Below are 18557 nucleotides of genomic sequence, written 5' to 3'. Positions count from 1 at the left end.
TGCAAAGCGTGAAGTGTCTGAATGGGAAACTTTCTATGGTGTGTTGATAAAAATTTTGGTGAGGGTCAAAGTATATCTGGCAAAGTTCTTGTTATTTTTGCTAATTCTGTCATTTTAGAATCTTTTGTACAATTGTATGTACTATTCATTCAGTAGCTATGTGTTGCTGGAGGACCATCAGTGATTGACCTTGATCCCTTCTTCCACCTGGTTCCATCTGCTCATCTCCTTCAACCTCTGTCCAGTCTCCTCACACCCCCCAACCCCACCCGCTTCAGTGATATACATCAACCATCTGGGTCATCCTTAGTCCACTTTGTATCCCACCTCCTCAATGTTATATATCAGCAAACTTTCCTCCAACCCTTGTCTTCATTGTGAAGTGTTCTTTTGCACCTTTGGCCTCGCTGAGTCATTTCCAGAATCGGTTATTGTTAGCTGGAATGCCGGAGGGTCATCAGGTCCCAGTTCTGTTGTGTATTGGTGTGGAGGTGCTAGTTTATGAACAGTGACGGGCTGACACACTGCAGCATTTTACTGGCAGCAAAGAGTACTGGGAGAGTTGGTGCTTGGGCTCTAATTCTGTAATCTGCATTCCAGGAAAATGGGACTGTTGGTGTTTTGTCTTTGACTTTGGTTTGAGCTTCTACAGATGGGGCTGGATGCTCGTCTGCAATGAAGCAGAAAATTCGAGCAGCTGGACATTGTTTGTGGGGAAATCCCGGATTGCACTACCCAGTGTGAGATGTGGGGACAATGTGTGATACTCTTAGGGTTGGTGAGTGGCAGATTCAGCTGTGTGAGTCTGTGAGGTTGGCTCCTGGGAGATCACGGTTTTTGATCCAGGTAAAGTGGACCCAGGGATCGAGCTGTTTGGGCTTGTGAGGTGTTGATCGAGTATTTCTGGTCTGGGATCAGTTGTTTGTTTCTGGAGTTCCTTTGGAAGCAATGACTGCCAATCTGAGGAGAGGATGAGTTCCCATTCCATCCTCACAGGGAGAGGCTGTGAGTAAATGGGCTGTTCCGTGTTTACAACAGTAGAAATAGACCCTGAGTTTGGTGTTCAAACTGTGTGTGGAAATCCCCCCCCCCCCCGCCCTCACTGTCACACAGTGGAAATCAGGCACCTGTGCTGGAGATCTGCACTAAAAACTGAAAATGTTTGAAGTCATTCTGATGAAATGTTATTAATTGAATTGTATTGTAAGCTGTTCCTTACCTGCTCTGTGTTTCTCTGGTAATTCCAGTTTCTTTTTATTTCTTGGTTTATATTTCATGAAATGGACCTGTTTTAACCTGGAAATGAAAATGGCTGTGATAGTTTGTAGGCCTCCGTTAAGAGTCTCTGCAAGTCTCCCCTCTCCACACCACCGATGTTGTCCAAGGGAAGGGCATTAGGACCCATACAGCTTGGCACCGGTGTCGTCGCTCAAGGACACACAGGCAACCTCTGCCAATGCTCGAACTAGCAACCTTCAGATCACTAGACCAACGCCTTAACCACTTGGCCACGCGCCAACACATGTGATAGTAGAACAGTAAAGAGAGCACAACGTTTCCCTGTCAATTATCCTGGTACCAATTTGTCTGTTATTGCTGGAAATGTGTTCAGTACAGTTGTTGCTAACAAGGTTTACATGAATAATCTCAGGAATGATCGGTGTTATGTATGAGGAGCATTTGATGGTTCTGGACCTGTGCTCGATGGAGTTCAGAGGGACGGTGGGGGTTGTGGAGGGATGTATGGTTAAGTAAACCTACCGAATGCTGAAAAGCCTGGATACAGTGGACATGGAGAGGATGTTTCCATTAGATGCAGAGTCTGTGATAATAGACAATAGGTGCAGGAGTAGGCCATTTGGCCCTTCTAGCCAGCACCGCCATTCACTGTGATCATGGCTGATCATACACAATCAGTACCCTGTTCCTGCCCTCGCTCCATATCCCTTGACCCCGCTATCTATAAGAGCTCTATCTAACTCTCTCTTGAATGCATCCAGAGACTTGGCCTCCACTGCCTTCTGGGGCAGAGCATTCCACATATCCACCACTCTCTGGGTGAAAATGTTTTTCCGCATCTCAGTTCTAAATAGCCTACCCCTTATTCTTAAACTGTGGCCTCTAGTTCTGGACTCACCCATCAGCGGGAACATGCTTCCTGCCTTCAGCGTGTCCAGTCCCTTAATAATCTTATATGTCTCAATCAGATCCCCACTCATCCTTCTAAATTCCAGTGTATACAAGCCCAGTCGTTCCAATCTTTCAACATATGACAGTCCTGCCATTCCGGGAATTAACCTTGTGAACCTACGCTGCACTCCCTCAATAGCAAGAATGTCCTTCCTCAAATTTGGAGACCAAAACTGCACACAATACTCCAGATGGGGTCTCACCAGGGCCCTGTACAGCTGCAGAAGGACCTCTTTACTCCTATACTCAGTTTCTCTTGTTATAAAGGCCAGCATGCCATTAGCTTCCTTCACTGTGTTGGGCTTGAAATTCTGCCCTGTGTTCGTTTAGGAAGAGAGACAACCAACACCGGAATATTACAAAACTTGGGTTTATTGCAGAATCCGTAACTGGCACAGCGAATCCACGGAGTCGCTGGAGAAGGCGCGTTCCGACTTCCCCTTACAATCTGCTCTTATTTATACCCCTTTTCCCCCCAGCACAGCCCCCCGCTACATATTAGGTAATATTGGGCACTTGTGTCCATCTTATTGGCCCGATGCCATACACTCACGAGTTACCTGTTTCTTTTGTTTACTGAATCGCGTGACACTAGTAGTTTCGGTGTAGCGGAGTCCCCAGTTTCGCTTCCCCCTCTCCCTCGCATTCCGGTCTCCTAATATTACGTGAGCCACTCCTGACCTGTAATGGCAGTCTCGAATTAACCCTAACATTAACCCTAACAACTGCCTGCTGTACCTGCATGCTTGCTTTCATTGACTGATGTACAAGAACACCTAGATCTCGTTGTACTTCCCCTTTTCCTAACTTGGCTCCATTTAGATAGTAATCTGCCTTCCTGTTCTTGCCAGCAAACTGGATTACCTCACATTTATCCACATTAAACTGCATGCTTTGCTTTGATCTTTGACAGCACGGTCTCAGAATAAAGATGCTTCCCCTTAAAACTCAGATGAGAAAATTTTTTTGGCGAAAAGATGTCTGATCTGTGTAATTTGTTGCCACAGAGGTTGGTTGAGGCTGCCATTTGCGTATATTTATGACAGAGATTAATAAACTCATGATTGCTAAGTAGCTTCAGGGTTACAGGAGGAAGACAGGAATATGGTGTTGGAATAAAAATCAGCCATGGTTGAATGGTGGGCAGACCAGATGAATCGAATCACCTAATTCTGTTCCTGTGTCTTATGTCTTACCATGACTGAATGATGGCTCCTTCTTATCCCATGTTGTCTGTGACATGTGAGTGACAATAAAAGATTGTTCACTGAGATCATTAGATCTGCCTTCAGTGTTTAAATTTCAGTGAGTTTTGTTCTTAGTAACATTAAGCAGAAATGTTTAGTTTTCCTTTTCATTATTAATGTGTTTCATTGTCTCTCTGGTTAAAGTTGGACCTGTGGTGAGAGATTTATTTGAAAAAAAACCCCAACTGGAGGCAAACCACGACTGAAGACGAGAGAACAGCAACAAGTGAACCAGCCCGAGGATTGAGAGCACCGACGAGAGGACCCATCTGACTCGGAGTTTCCATTGATTCAGTCAGGAGAAAGTTTGGTGAGTCTCATTTACTTAAACACTGGTCCTTTAGACATTATGTACCTGCACAAAGGAAGGTAGGAAATAGCTGGGAGTGAGACTGAATGTGCCCAGAAGAACCAGTTATGCCTGTGTCAGACCCAGTTGCAATCACTCCAGGTCTGGTAATGTGCTTCCGGCAGCCCAGCCCTTTGAAACCACTCCCATTCCCTCACAGTGGTTACTCAGTTCAAGATCTTGCATCTTCTGATGTAGCTTTTGGTCAGTTCTGAGTGGGGAGAGGGAAAGAGAGGGGAGTATTTATGCTGACTGTCTTTCAAAAACAGTATTTGTTTGAACTTGCTGCAAACTCTCTACCCATACCCTGTACTTTCTCAACCAAATTATTGACATAGATGACAAGTAGCAATGGGCGTAACCTCAGGGAACGTCAGTAAGCACGGGACTCGAGTCCAAGAAACAGCCTCTCACCATCACCCTCTGCTTCCTACCGCCCAGCCATTCCCAGACTCTGGGGCTCTGTAACAGGAAGATAAGTCAGTGATTAAGATGAAGAGAGAATTGTGGCCTCCTGAAAGGACACGCGAGCTGAGCTGTCTGATTCATTGGACCAGATCCATCCTCGTTGACAACGTAATTTACCCCTTGCCCATCCACCCAGGTCATGTTACTTCCGATCACCCAAAGTACCCCAACCACCCTGTGTCCCGCCAGTAGCCCCACACCCTTCTGACCATTCACCCCACACCGACATATAGACAGGTCCCCTTCACCCAGGTCCACCCTCCCAGCTTGGGGAACCAGAGCAAACTGATCCAGCAATCTCAACTCAGTGCAAAACTAAAACCAGGGATGCAAGACTGGAGAGCCTGGAGCCTCCAGCTGTCCGGCTTGGTCCCGGCCCTTTCCCACTGCAACCGGCCCTCGATATACACAAACCCGAGATTAACACCTTCCTCACCGCCACCTGAACAGGAGAAACACCAGCATCAGCTGGGGTTGAGTTGCAGTTGGTCCCCGTATGTGTTAAAACTCCCCGCTGTCGGATATGGAGACCAGAATCGTACGCGGTAAAACCACATAACAATTACGGCACGGAAACAGGCCATCTTGGCCCGTCTAGTCCGTGCCGAACACTTATCCTCACCTAGCCCCACTTACCTGCACTCAGCCCATAACCCTCCATTCCTTTCCTGTAAATCTACCCATCCAATTTTTTTTAAATGATAAAATCGAACCTGCCTATGCCACTTCCACTGGAAGCTCGTTCCACACAGTTACCACTCTCTGAGTAAAGAAGTTACCCCTTGTGTTACCCCTAAACTTTTGCCCCTTAACACTCACCTCATGTCCTCTTGTTTGAATCTCCCCTACACTCAATGGAAAAAGCCTATCCACGTCAACTCGATCTATCCCCATCATAATTTTAAATACCTCTATCAAGACCCCCCTCAACCTTCTACGCTCCAAGGAATAAAGACCTAACTTGTTCAACCTTTCTCTGTAACTTAGGTGCTGAATCCCAGGTAACATTCTAGTAAATCTCTGTACTCTGTTGACATCTTTCCTATAATTCGGTGACCAGAACTGTACACAATACTCCAAATCTGGCCTTAACAATGCCTTGTACAATTTTAACTTTACATCCCAACTCCTGTACTCAATGCTCTGATTTATAAAGGAGAGCATACCAAAAGCTTTCTTCACCACCACATGAGATTCCACCTTCAGGGAAATATACACCATTATTCCTAGATTTCCTCACACTGTCTACAAGCTTTCTCTATTTGTGAACTAACCTCCTCTCTCCTCGTCTCTTCAATTTGATTCCCACCCCCCAACCATTCTAGTTTAAAGTCTCCCCAGTAGCCTTCACAGATCCCCTCGCCAGGATATTGGTCCCCCAAGGTTTCAAGTGCAACCCGTCGTTTTTGTACAGGTCACACCTGCCCCAAAAGAGGTCCCAATGATCCAGAATCTTGAATCCCTGCCCCCTGCTCCAATCCCTCAGCCACGCATTTATCCTCCACCTCATTCCATTACTACTGTCACTGTCGCGTGGCACAGGCAGTAATCCCGAGATTACTACCTTTGCGGACCTTCTTAACTCCCTTCCTAACTCCCTATATTCTCCTTTCAGGACCTCTTCCCTTTTCCTACCTATGTCATTGGTACCTATATGTACCACGACCTCTGGCTCCTCACCCTCACACTTCAGGATTTCATGGACGTGATCAGAAACATCCAGGACCCTGGCACCAGGGAGGCAAACTACCATCCGGGTCTCCAGACTTCATCCACAGAATCGCCTATCTGACTCCCTAACTATTGAGTCCCCTATTGCTACTGCCTTCCTCTTCCTTTCCCTACCCTTCTGAGTTACAGGGCCGGACTCTGTGCCGGAGGCACGGGCGCTGTTGCTTCCCCCAGACAGGCTGTCTCCCCCCCCATCCCCCCCCAACAGTACTCAAACAGGAGTACTTATTGTCAAGGGGTACAGCCACTGGGGTACTCTCTAGTACCTGACTCTTCCCCTTCCCCCTCCTAACCGTGACCCACCTGTCAGCCTCCCATGGCCCTGGTGTGACCACCTGCCTGTAACTCCTTTCTATCACCTCCTCGCTCTCCCTGACCAGACGAAGGTCATCGAGCTGCAGCTCCAGTTCCCTGGCACAGTCCCTTAGGAACTGCAGCTCGGCGCACCTGGCGCAGATGTGAACATCCGGGAGGCTGGGAGACTCTGGGACCTCCCACATCCGACACCGAGAACAACAAGCTGCCCTCACACTCATCATTTCCAGCATGGAACCGTAATCCCACGGTGGATTTGTTCGGTGACTTGTGAACATCCGTGATTAATGACCCTGCAACTGGGGACTGAATAAATAGTTCGTCTAACAATTCAAATCATATACACCAATCTCCTTGCCTTTCTCCCTCACCCCAAGCTACTTACCCCATTTCCCTCACCACACCCTCCTCACAGTTTCTCTTCCTCATAGGGCCCTCTACTCCAGCTCTCCCTTCTTGCTCCCTCTCAATCATCCTTGCTTCGTCCCCACCTCTCCCCTCCCCCTTCCTTCTTCTTTATCCACCTGTTACACTGCTACTCAACCAGTCTCCCACTCTCTTTCACCCCTTTCCTCACACTCTGCTTCTCTATCACCACTCTCTCTGCTCCTCTATTAACAAATCGTACTCCTCTCTCATCTCTCTTCATCTCTTCACTCTCTCATGCCTCTCTTCATTTCTCTCACACTCTCTCCCCTTCTAGCCATCTGTTTCTCTTACTCTTCCATTCTCTCTCCCATCCCACAATCCCTGTCCCTACCCCTATCACCCGCCACCTCACTCTCAATCTCAGTCACTCACTGCCTTCCCATCTCCATCTCCTCCTCTCTCACGCACCCTCACACCTCACTCAGTCACCTCCACCACTCTGTAACCTCCCCCATTTCCAGCTCTCTCACTCTCTATCTCTCTCCCTACATCCCATCCTCCCCCCCCCCCTCTCAAACACTCTCCCTGCTGGCTCCCGTATCCCACACTGTCTTCCCCTCCTTCTCACCCTCTAAATCTACCACTCACCCTATGCATTCTCCCTCTTCGCCCTCTGTCACTCCTCCTCCTCCCCCTCTCTCCCGTCACACCACACGCTCTCCACCTCATCCCATACAGTGGTATGCGAACGGCTGGGCACCACTGGTCAAACTTTCTGTTACTGTGAATAAGTGAGTAGAAGGTGAACTGGTCTCGAAAAGTCATAAAGTTAAAGATGAAACATTCTTCAACATTTTAAGCAAGTTAGTGTATTATTTCTGTTTTGTACAATTTTAGAGTGGGGGAAAAAGGAAAGGAGCACCATGGAAAAGTTTGGGCAGCCCAAGAGATTTGAGCTCTCAGATAACTTTTACCAAGGTCTCAGGCCTGAGTTAGCTTGTTAGGACAATGGCTTGTTCACAGTCATCGTTAGGACAGGCCAGGTTATGCAAATCACAAAGCTTTATAAATACCCTGACTCCTCAAACCTTGTCCCAACAATCAGCAGCCATGGGCTCCTCTCAGCAGCTGCCTAGCACTCTGAAAGTTAAAGTAATGGATGCCCACATAGCAGGAGAAGGCTATAAGAAGATAGCAAAGTGTTTTCAGGTAGCCGTTTCCTCAGTTCGTAATGTAATTAAGAAATGGCAGTTAACAGGAACGGTGGAGGTCAAGTTGATGTCTGGAAGACCAAGAAAACTTTCCGAGAGAACTAATCGTTGGATTGCTAGAAAGACAAATCAAAACCCCCATTTGACTGTAAAAAGACCTTCAGGAAGATTTAGCAGACTCTGGAGTGGTGGTGCACTGTTCTATTGTGCAGCGACACCTGCACAAACATGACCTTCACGTAAGAGTCATCAGAAGTAAACCTTTCCTGCGTCCTCACCACAAAAATCAGCGTCAGATATTTTTCTGATATTGAAGGAGAGGTTGTTTTCTTGACACCAGACAGATGTTGTTCAGAGCTCAGATAGAGTCAGCATCAAATGTTTGAGCCTGGTGCGATGAATGTGTTGAGCTGTGGAAATCACAATGCAAGAAGCATCGTAGCAAAGCCAGATGAGCCCAGGGCATGGAATTATGATATCGTAGGCATTACTGGGAATTGGTTGCACCCAACAGTCTGAGGGATATAGAGGAACAAATTTGTAGAGAGATCACAGACTATACCAAGAAACAAAAGTTGATATAGTAAGTGATTTTAACTTTCCATATATTGACTGGGACTCCCATACTGTAAAAGGACTAGATGGGGTAGAGTTTGTCAAATGAGCCTTAATCAGTACGTAAAACATCCGGCGTAGAAGTGTGCAATAAGCTGTTGGGAAACGATCCAGGGCTGGTGACAGAAATTAGTGAATGGCAACACCTTGTGTATAGTGATCATAATGCCATGAGATTCCAAGTAAGTACCGAAAAACAGAGATCTGGACCTCTCTTGAGATTCTAAATTGGAGCAAGATCAATTTTTATGGTATTTGCAAGGATTTGACAAGTGTGGACTGGGACAGGCTGTTTTCTGGCAAAGGAGTACTTGGTAAGTGGGGGTTCTTCAGAAGTGAAAATTTGAGGGTGTAGAGTTTGTATGTGCCTACCAAAATAAAAGTTGAAAGGTAACTGGTGCAAGGAACCTTTGTTTTCAAGAGATATCGAGGCCCCGGATATTTTGTTGCTCTAAATTCCTCAGGGTGTTACCAAGACACATTAATGACTACAATATCATACTTCCACACCCTGAGCTCATCTGACTTTCTTTAGTTGTCTTCTGTTGGTTTCCAAAAGCTTCCCAATGTTTTTTGCTCTATTATTTGTCCTCTCTTTGGCTTTTATGTTGGGTTTTCAGCCACGGTTGTGTCCTCCTGCCTTTCCAATGCTTCCACTTCTTTGGGATGTATCGATCACTCAGCTCCCGAGTTGCTCCCAGAAACTCCAGCCATTGCTGCTCCATCGTCACTCCTACCAGATTCCCCTTCCAGTCAGGTTTGGCCAGCTTCTCTGTCACAGAAACATGGAGAAGGTCAGAACAGAAACATGCCCACTCTGGACGATCAGAATGGTAATCTATACAGGAGACAAAATAGATGGGGGAGGTTTTAAATAGTAGTTTTGCATCCACATTTACTCAGGAGGTGGACACAGAGTCTATAGAAGTGAGGCAAAGCAGCATCAACTTCATGGACCCTGTACAGATTACAGAGGTGGAGGTGTTTGCTGCCTTAAGGCAAATTAGCATGGATCAATCCCCAGAGCCTGACAAGTTGTTCCCTGGGACCCTGCGGAAGACAAGTGCAGATATTGTCGGGGTCCAAGTAGAGATATTGAAATAATCCTTAGTGACAGGTGAGGTACTGGAGGATTGGAAGACAGACAATGTTGTTCTGCTGTTCAAGAAAGGCTCTAAAAATAAACTAGGAAATTGTACATTAGTGAGCTTGACATCAGTAGTGGGAAAGTTATTGGAGCGTATGTGCAGGAACTGGAAATATAAGTATTTGGATTAATGTGGACTGATTCAGTTTTGGCAGTATGGCTTTGTGCATGGTAGGTCATGTCTAACCAGTCTTACAGAGTCTCTCGATGAAGTTATCAGGGAAGTGGATGAAGGCAAGGCAGTGGATGTTGTCTACATGGACTTTAGCAAGGCATTTGACAAAGTCTCATATGGGAGGTGGGTCAAGAAGGTTCGGTCACTCAGCATTAAAGATGAGATAGTAAATTGGATGAGACACTGTCTTTGGGAGAAGCCAGAGTGTGGTAGCAAATGGTTGCCTCTCTGACTGGAGGCCTGTGTCTAGTGGTTGCCACAGGGATCAGTGCTGGATCTTTTGTTGTTTGTCATCTATATCAGTGATCTGGATGATAGTGTGATTAACTGGATCGGCAAATTTGTGGGTGACACCAAGACTGGTGGTGTAGTGGACAGTGAGGAAGACTATCATGGCTTGCAGTGTGATCTGGACCATGTGGGAAAATGGTTTTAGAAATGGAAAATGGAATTTAATGCAGACCAGTGTGAGTTGTTGCACTTTGGAATGACCTACCAGGGGAGGTCTTTCACAGTGACTGGTCGGGCACAGAGGAGTGTTGTGGAAGAAAGGGACCTGGGAATACAAGTCCTTAATTCACTGAAAGTGGTCTCACAGTTAGATAGAGACGGAAGGAAAGATTTTAGCTCACTGGCCTTCATGAACCAAATATTGACAATAGATGGATGTTATGTTGACTTGTAGAAGACATTGGTGAGGCCTAATTTGGAGTATTGAGTGAAGTTTTGGTCACCTACCTACAGGAAAGACGTAAAAGAGGTTCAGAGAAAATTCACAATGATGTTGCCAGGTCTGGAGGACTTGGTTATAAGGAAAGATTGAACGGGTCAGGACTTTATTCCTTGGAATGTAGCAGATTGAGGGGAGATTTGACTGTGATAGAGGGGCATAGATAGTGTAAACGCAAGCTGGCTTTCTCCACTGAGTTTGGGTGGGACGACAACCAGAGGCCAGGGGTTAAGGGTGAAAGGTGAAATGTTAAGGAGAACATGAGGGGAAACTTCTTCACACAGACGGTTATCCGGCTGTGGAATGAGCAGCCAGCAAGAGTGGTGCATGCGAGCTCGATTTCAACATTCAAGAGGTTTGTGTTGGTACCTGGATGGTAGAGGTGTGGGAGTGGGCTGTTTAAATAGTTCAGCATAAACTAGAAGGCCCAAAGGACCTGTTTCTGTGTTCAACACGAGTGAGTCTGCAGATGCTAGAAATAGATTAAAAAACACGAAATGCTAGCAGAACTCAGCAGGCCAGACAGCATCTATGGGAGGAGGTAGTGACGACGTTTCAGGCCGAAACCATTCATCAGGAGTGAAGTAACGTGGGATGGTCGGTGGGGGATAAGAAGTGGGGGGAGGGATAAAGTAGAGAGCTGGGAAGTAATAGGCTGGAGGGAAATGGGCTGGGGGAAGGTGGAGAATTATGGGAAATAAAAGAGAAAGAAAGGTAGGGCTGGGGGGGAGAGATTATAGTGGGGGGGGGGGGAAGAGAGAGAAAGAGAACCAGACTAAAATAATAGATAGGGATGGGGGTAAGGGTGGGGGCAGGGGTATCAACGGAGGTCAGTGAGTTGGATGTTCATGCAGGCAGGAAGAAGGCTACCTAGGCGGGAGATAAGTTATTGCTCCATTGACCTATGTGTGGCCTCATCTTGACGGTAGAGGAGGCCACGGACAGACATGAAAGGACTGTCTGGGGCCTGGGATGGTGGTGAGGGAAGAAGTGTGGGGGCAAGTGTCGCACTTCTTCCTTTTGCAGGGATGAGTGCCTGGAGGGAGGTCCGTGGGGAGGGATGGGGGGGATGAATGGACAAGGGAGTCGCGTAGGGAGCGATCCCTGCGGAAAGCCGAGCGTGGGGGGGAGGGGAAGATGTGGTCGGTGGTGGCATCACTTAGGAGGTGGTGGAAGTTACGTTGGATCTGTAGGCTGGTAGGGTGATAGGTGAGGACCAGGGGGACTCTATCCCTGGTGGGCTGGCGGGGGGATGGGGTGAGGGCAGAGGTGCGTGAAATACGGGAGACGCGATGGAGGACAGAGTTGATAGTCGACGAAGGGAAGCCCCTTTCTTTAAAAAAGGAAGACATCTCCTTTGTCCTAGAATGAAAGGCCTCATCCTGAGAGCAGATGCGGCGGAGGCGGAGGAATTGAGAGAAAGGGATAGCATTGTTGAAGGAGACAGGGTGGGAGGAGGAATAGTCTAGGTAGCTGTGGGAGTTAGTAGGTTTGTAGTAGACGTCGGTGGATAGGGTGTCTCCAGAGATAGAAACAGAAAGATCTTGAAAGGGGAGGGAGGTGTCGGAAATAGACCAGGTGAATTTGAGGGTGGGGTGAAAGTTGGAGGCGAAGTTAATGAAGTCCCAGGCCCCAGGCAGTCCTTTCAAGTGAGGCACCCCTTCACCTGCGAGTCAACTGGGGTGATATACTGTATCCGGTTCTCTCGATGTGGCCATTTATACATTTGGGAGACCCACCGCAGACTGGGAGACAGTTTCGCAGAACACCGGCCCTCGGTCCTCCAGCAGTGGCGGGATCTCCCTGTGGCCACACACTTCAATTCCACAGACCACTCCCACTCCGACATGTCTGTCCATGGCCTCCTCTACCGTCAAGATGAGGCCACACGCAGGTCGATGGAGCAATACCTTATCTCCCGCCTGGGTAGCCTCCTTCCAGCCGGCATGAATGTCCAATTCACTGACCTCCGTTGATACCCCTGCCCCCCACCCTTACCCCCATCCCTATCTATTATTTTAGTCTGTTTCTGTGTTGTACATTTCTAGAAGAACCCGAAATATTACAAAAATTCACTCTAAGCCCTCTTAACAGCTGTGCGAACCAACCATTCATCTCAGCAGGAATTTTTTATATGGCGTTAAAACTGTGGGACTTTAAGTTAATAATACATAAAAGAAAATCCCAGCTGCACATCAAGAAAGACTATTTGCGTGAGACTGTATCATTTACTGTGGGACCAGGCACCCATGCAGCTCAGCAAGAGAAGGGAATAATACCAATGGAGAGTCAAACTGAGCGAGGGTACAAATTGGAGATGGCAGAAATGCTCCATTCTTATAAAGACAGGAAGAGCATCAGGGAATTGATGGTCATTCCAGATGCCAGCACTCTGCCCAGTCAGGAGATGATTTCTCTGTCCAACTTGGGTAGAACTTCACTGTAACAGTGTGATACCAGATAAAACCTTGGCAACTCAAGTAATCTCATCCAAAATGTTGTCCTAACCCCAATGATGGATTTTGTAAATCTTTTTACAGGTTAAAAACGAGAAGGAATTTGTCTCCAGCAATCTCAAACACAGCACGCCAGTTTTGCTGTTTCTGTCTAGATATTGAAGAAGTGGAGAAGTGATTCAATCGACCTTCCTTCCTGCTCAGACAGTGGGGAGGGATTCACTTGGTCATTTGACGAACTGGCACGCCCGTCATTTTACACAGGAGAAAGGCCATTCACCTGGTCAGACAGTCGGAATGGTTTCACTTGGCTATCACAATTGAAGGTACATCAGCAAATTCACACTGGGCAAGGCCATTCACCTGTTCTGTGTGTGAGAAAGGATTCAGTCAGTCTTCCCACCTGCGGACACAACAGTCAGTTCACACCAGGCAGAGGCTGGTCATCTGCTGAATTTCTGGGAAAGGATTCACTCTGTCATCTGACCTAATGGCTCACCAGCGAGTTCACACTGGGGAGAGGCCATTCATCTGCTCAGTCTGTGAGAAGAGATTCACTCACTCTTCCACCCTGTGGAAACACCAGCGAGTTCACACTGGGGAGAAGCCGTTCATCTGCTCAATCTGTGGGAAGAGATTCACTGAGTCATCCACCCTACTGGTACATCAGCGAGTTCACACTGGGGAGAAGCCATTCACCTGCTCAGAATGTGGGAAGAGATTCACTCAGTTAACCCACCTACAGAGTCATCAGCGAGTTCACACTGGGGAGAGGCCATTCACCTGCTCAGAATGTGGGAAAGGATTCACTGAGTTATCCAGCCTACAGAGACATCAGCGAGTTCACACTGGGGAGAAGCCATTCACCTGCTCAGAATGTGGGAAGAGATTCACTCAGTCATCCACCCTGCAGAGTCACCATCGAGTTCACACTGGGGAGAGGCCATTCACCTGCTCAGAATGTGGGAAGAGATTCACTCGCTCTTCCAGCCTACAGAGACATGGGCAAGTTCACACTGGGGAGTGGCCATTGTTATGAATCTCTCGGTTTTGTTTGTTGTGGACTATCATTTTAAGAGACAGAGAGAGAGAGAGAGATTAAAAAGGTGAATCAGTCTGACTTGCAGCTTGTTTAGTTTTAACCGAGGACACAGACACTCAGAGTCAGATGGAGATGAAGGAAGAAAAATGGAAGGATTGAAACCAGGGAAATAGGTGCCAAGGGTCACTGTTTGGAATTTTCCTCTGCCCACAAGGGTGGGTTAATTATCGATTCACCGTACATCGAATGTGTGGTTATCACCTCGTTTGATCCATAGGAATGGATCTGATTTGGGGTATCCAATGAAGACCACTGATGTTTTAACCCTTGCCTGGGTGTGGTGTGGTAATTCACTTGATGATACCTCCTGTGACAAGTCACTTTCGGTGATAATTCGTATGTGGATTTGGAACGACAACAGATAAAATCTACAGCGACTGTTCTCTCGTTTTACCACAATGGAACCTGTGGAATTCAACATAATTGCCTTCTCTCGACATTTACCCTGGATTACAAATAACTCTCTCATCACCTATTCTGTGGATGAACTGAACTTTCATACTTTACCATCTCAAGACTCCAAGCCTTGTTTCCCCCGAGCTCAATAGTTTGGGAGTTATATTTACACACATATATACACATAATACTGTTAACTTCTGTTTATCTTCCTTAAGTTACTATATTATAAGTAGATTATATTAAAGATAGTTTTAGCATCAAAAACAGACTCCAGATGTAGTCTATTGCTGCTGGTTCGTTTCTAAAGCGTTACAATTCAGAATAAAATTGGGGCCTGCGTCCAGAATATGAACAGATTTGGGGGTGTATTGATTAATTATTGATTTCATTGGGGAAATTCCTTTTGATTTATTTGTTTGTGGAAAATCAGCAGCAATGGATGTTGATCGATGTCAGGAAGCACCAACCTCTGAGGCATTAGAAGATGTATTGAGTTGTTGAGTCTTGCTAGAAGGTTAAAACTTGCTACGGTGAAATCGACAATAAGGAGGGCACAGATGCAGAGGATAATAGCTGAACATTATGTATCTGAGGGTGTGTTTAAAGTGGAGGAGTTAGAGGTGTTTCCTGAAAGTAAACCTAGTGAGCTTGAGCTCCAGTACAAATGAGAAAAATTAAAGCTGGAGGCTGCAGAAAGGCAGAGGCAGTTTGAGGCTAGAGAGGCAGAAAAACAGAGGGAGGAAGCAGAAAGGCAGAGGCTGTTCGAGCTGGAAAAGATAGAGAGATTGCAGCAAAGGGGTCGAGTGTTAGACTCTGGTGATATGTTGAGGCCAGTCAGGAAGTTAAATTGGTACCTCCATTTGACGAGGCAGAGGTTGATAAATACTTTCAGCATTTTGAGAAGGTTGCTCAGAGTTTAAAGTGGCCAAGAGAGGGTTGGTGTATTCTCTTACAAAGTGTAAATCAGGGGAAGGCTTAGCAATCCGATTCTGCTTTGACAGTTGGTGAAGCAGCAGATTATAGAACATAGAACTGTACAGCACAGTACAGGCCCTTCGGCCAACAATGTTGTGCCAATCCTTAAACCCTGCCTCCCATATATCCCCCCCCGCCACCTTAAATTTCTCCATATACCTGTCTAGTAGTCTCTTAAACTTCACTAGTGTATCTGCCTCCACCACTGACTCAGACAGTGCATTCCACGCACCAACCACTCTCTGAGTGAAAATCCTTCCTCTAATATCCCCCTTGAACTTCCCTCCCTTTACCTTAAAGCCATGTCCTCTTGTACTGAGCAGTAGTGCCCTGGGGAAGAGGCGCTGGCTGTCCACTCTGTCTATTCCTCTTAGTATCTTGTACACCTCTATCATGTCTCCTCTCATCATCCTTCTCTCCAAAGAGTAAAGCCCTAGCTCCCTTAATCTCTGATCATAATCCATACTCTTTAAACCAGGCAGCATCCTGGTAAATCTCCTCTGTACACTTTCCAATGCTTCCACATCCTTCCTATAGTGAGGCGACCAGAACTGGACACAGTACTCCAAGTGTGGCCTAACTAGAGTTTTATAGAGCTGCTTCGTTACATCGCATCCATTAAACTCTCTCCCTCGAGTTATGAAGAGTTTCAAAAGATATGAAGACTTTGAAAGAGTTCAGAGAAAATTCGCAAGGATGTTGCCAGGTCTGGAGGACTTGGGCTATAAGGAGAGATTGAACAGGTCAGGACTTTATTCCTTGGAATGTTAGAGACTGAGGTCAGATTTCATTGTGATAGAGGGGCATAGACTGTGTAAATGCAAGCTGGCTTTTTCCACTGAGTTTGGGTGGGACTGCAACCAGTTGCCAGGGGTTAATGGTGAAAGGTGAAATGTTAAGGGGAAGATGAGGAGAAACTTCTTCACACAGGCGGTCATCCGGGTGTGGAATGAGCAGCCAGCACAAGTGGTGCATGCGAGCTTGATTTCAACATTTAAGAGGTTTGTATAGATATCTGGATGGTAGGGATATGGGAACAGAAAGTTTAAATAGCTTGGCACCATCTAGATGGGCCAAAGGGCCTGTTTCTGTGTTGAACTTTTCTACACAGAACCTTAAATAATACTAATATTCACTCTAATTCATTTTAGCAGCTTTGCAGACCAACCATACATCTGAGTTGGAGATATCTGCATGGCGTTAAAGTTGTGATACTTTAAGTTAACAGTACATAACAGAAAATCCCATCTGCACGTTAACAAAGGCTATTTGCGTCTGAGTGTTCAGTTACTGTGGGGACAGGCACCCATGCAGCTCAGTGGGAACAGGGAATAATACCAATGGAGAGAGTCAAACTGAGCCAGGTCACAGACTGGAGATGGCAGAAATGCCCCATTTTTATGGAGACAGGAAGAGCATCAGACAGTTTGATGGTCATTCCAGATACCAGCACTCTGCCCAGTCTGGAGATGATTTCTCTGTCCAACTTGGCTTCAACCTCATTGTAACAGTGTGATGTCAGATCACACATTGGCAACTCAAGTGATCTCATCTGAAATGTTGTCCTTCACCCACTGATGGATTTTGTATATCTTTTTACAGGTTAAATTTGTCTATGGGAATTCAAACGCAACACACCAGTTTTGTTGTCTCTGTCTGGATATTTAAGAAGTGGAGCAAGGGATCCAGACTTTGGGGAGGGATTTACTCGGTCATCTGACTGACTGGCATGCACGTCATTTTACATAGAGGAGAGACCATTAACCTGCTCAGACAATGGGAATGAATTCACTTGGTCATCTCATCTGAAGGTACATCAGCGAGTTCACACTGGGGAGCGGCCATTCACCTGCTCGGACTGTGAGAAGAGATTCACTCACTCTTCCACCCTGTGGAAACATCAGCCAGTTCACACTGGGGAGAGGCCGTTTAAATGCTCAGACTGTGGGAAGGGATTCACTCTGTGATCCTCCCTATTAGCGCACCAGTCAGTTCACACTGGGGACAGGTCGTTCACCTGCTTAGACTATGGGAAGGAATTCACTCAATCATCCAATCTACAGAGTCATCAGCGAGTTCACACTGGGGAGAAGCCGTTCATTTGCTGTGAATGTGGGAAGGCATTCACATGGTTATCTCATCTACTGAAACACCAGCGAGTTCACACTGGTTAGAGGCCGATCACCTGCTCAGACTTCGGGAAGAGATTCTCTCAGTCATCTCCACCAAATGAGCATCACTGAGTTCACACTGGGGAGTGACTGTTCACCTGCTGTGAGTGTGGAAGGGATTCTCTCAGCAATTAACCTTGTGGCACAATTAACCTTGTGGTTCACAATAGGAAGAAAGTTTCAATGAGCTGCATGCTGGATATTTGTCAATCCCCATTTATGAATGCAATTTCGAGAGTGACTGTCGGTGCTGAACTCTGCAACTATTGCTGCTGCTCACCAAACCCAGTTCTGCACCCTGGTCACTGGGCATGGGAGGAGTTTCTTCAGCTGCATATTCACCTTTAATGAGACTGGAGTTTAATATTCTGCATCTGAGACAAATAAATCAGTTCCATTCTAAACTCTGTCTCCGGTACTTAGTGAATTTATAACACACCTAGTGTACAGTAGAGGGTCAACTCAGTTCAGCTGGACCCTGCCAGTGATTCTGTTCCATCACAGTCCTTTAAATCCTCCCCTGTTGTTCCCCTTTCGCTCTCCCTGTGGTGATGGGTTCCAAGCAGTCACCACTGTGGGTGAAGAGGTTTCCCTTGAATTTCCTGCAGACTGAAGAAGTCGAGCTGACTGCAGTTCTGTCTGAGATGTTCTTCGCCCCTCTAATCTCTGGGTTGAGGAAGAATGACATTGGGAGTTTACCTCCTTAATCACGGCTCATTTCCAGATTATGGGTCACTTTCCCTGCTTCTAAATGGTTGTTAGAAAACACCACTGTCGTCTAAAGACTGAAAGCAGAATGGGAAACCATTAGCTGGATGTCCAACGGAGCAGGGTTAGAAACCAGAGGCAGGTCCGCACAGAGCAGAGTTTGGGGCTCGGCGATGATCAGGGTAAAAATGTATGATGA

The 18557-nt window shown here is 46.6% G+C and overlaps 1 pseudogene; it reads left to right on the top strand.

Moving 5' to 3' along the window:
• Positions 1 to 17845, top strand: part of LOC140720628 (uncharacterized) — a 28609-nt pseudogene extending 10764 nt beyond the window's left edge.
• The last annotated feature ends 712 nt before the right edge of the window (positions 17846 to 18557 follow it).

This window comes from Hemitrygon akajei, unplaced genomic scaffold, assembly GCF_048418815.1.
Source record: "Hemitrygon akajei unplaced genomic scaffold, sHemAka1.3 Scf000045, whole genome shotgun sequence".
In the NCBI taxonomy this organism is placed as follows: domain Eukaryota; kingdom Metazoa; phylum Chordata; class Chondrichthyes; order Myliobatiformes; family Dasyatidae; genus Hemitrygon; species Hemitrygon akajei.
This window is presented reverse-complemented; position numbering and strand designations above follow the sequence as displayed.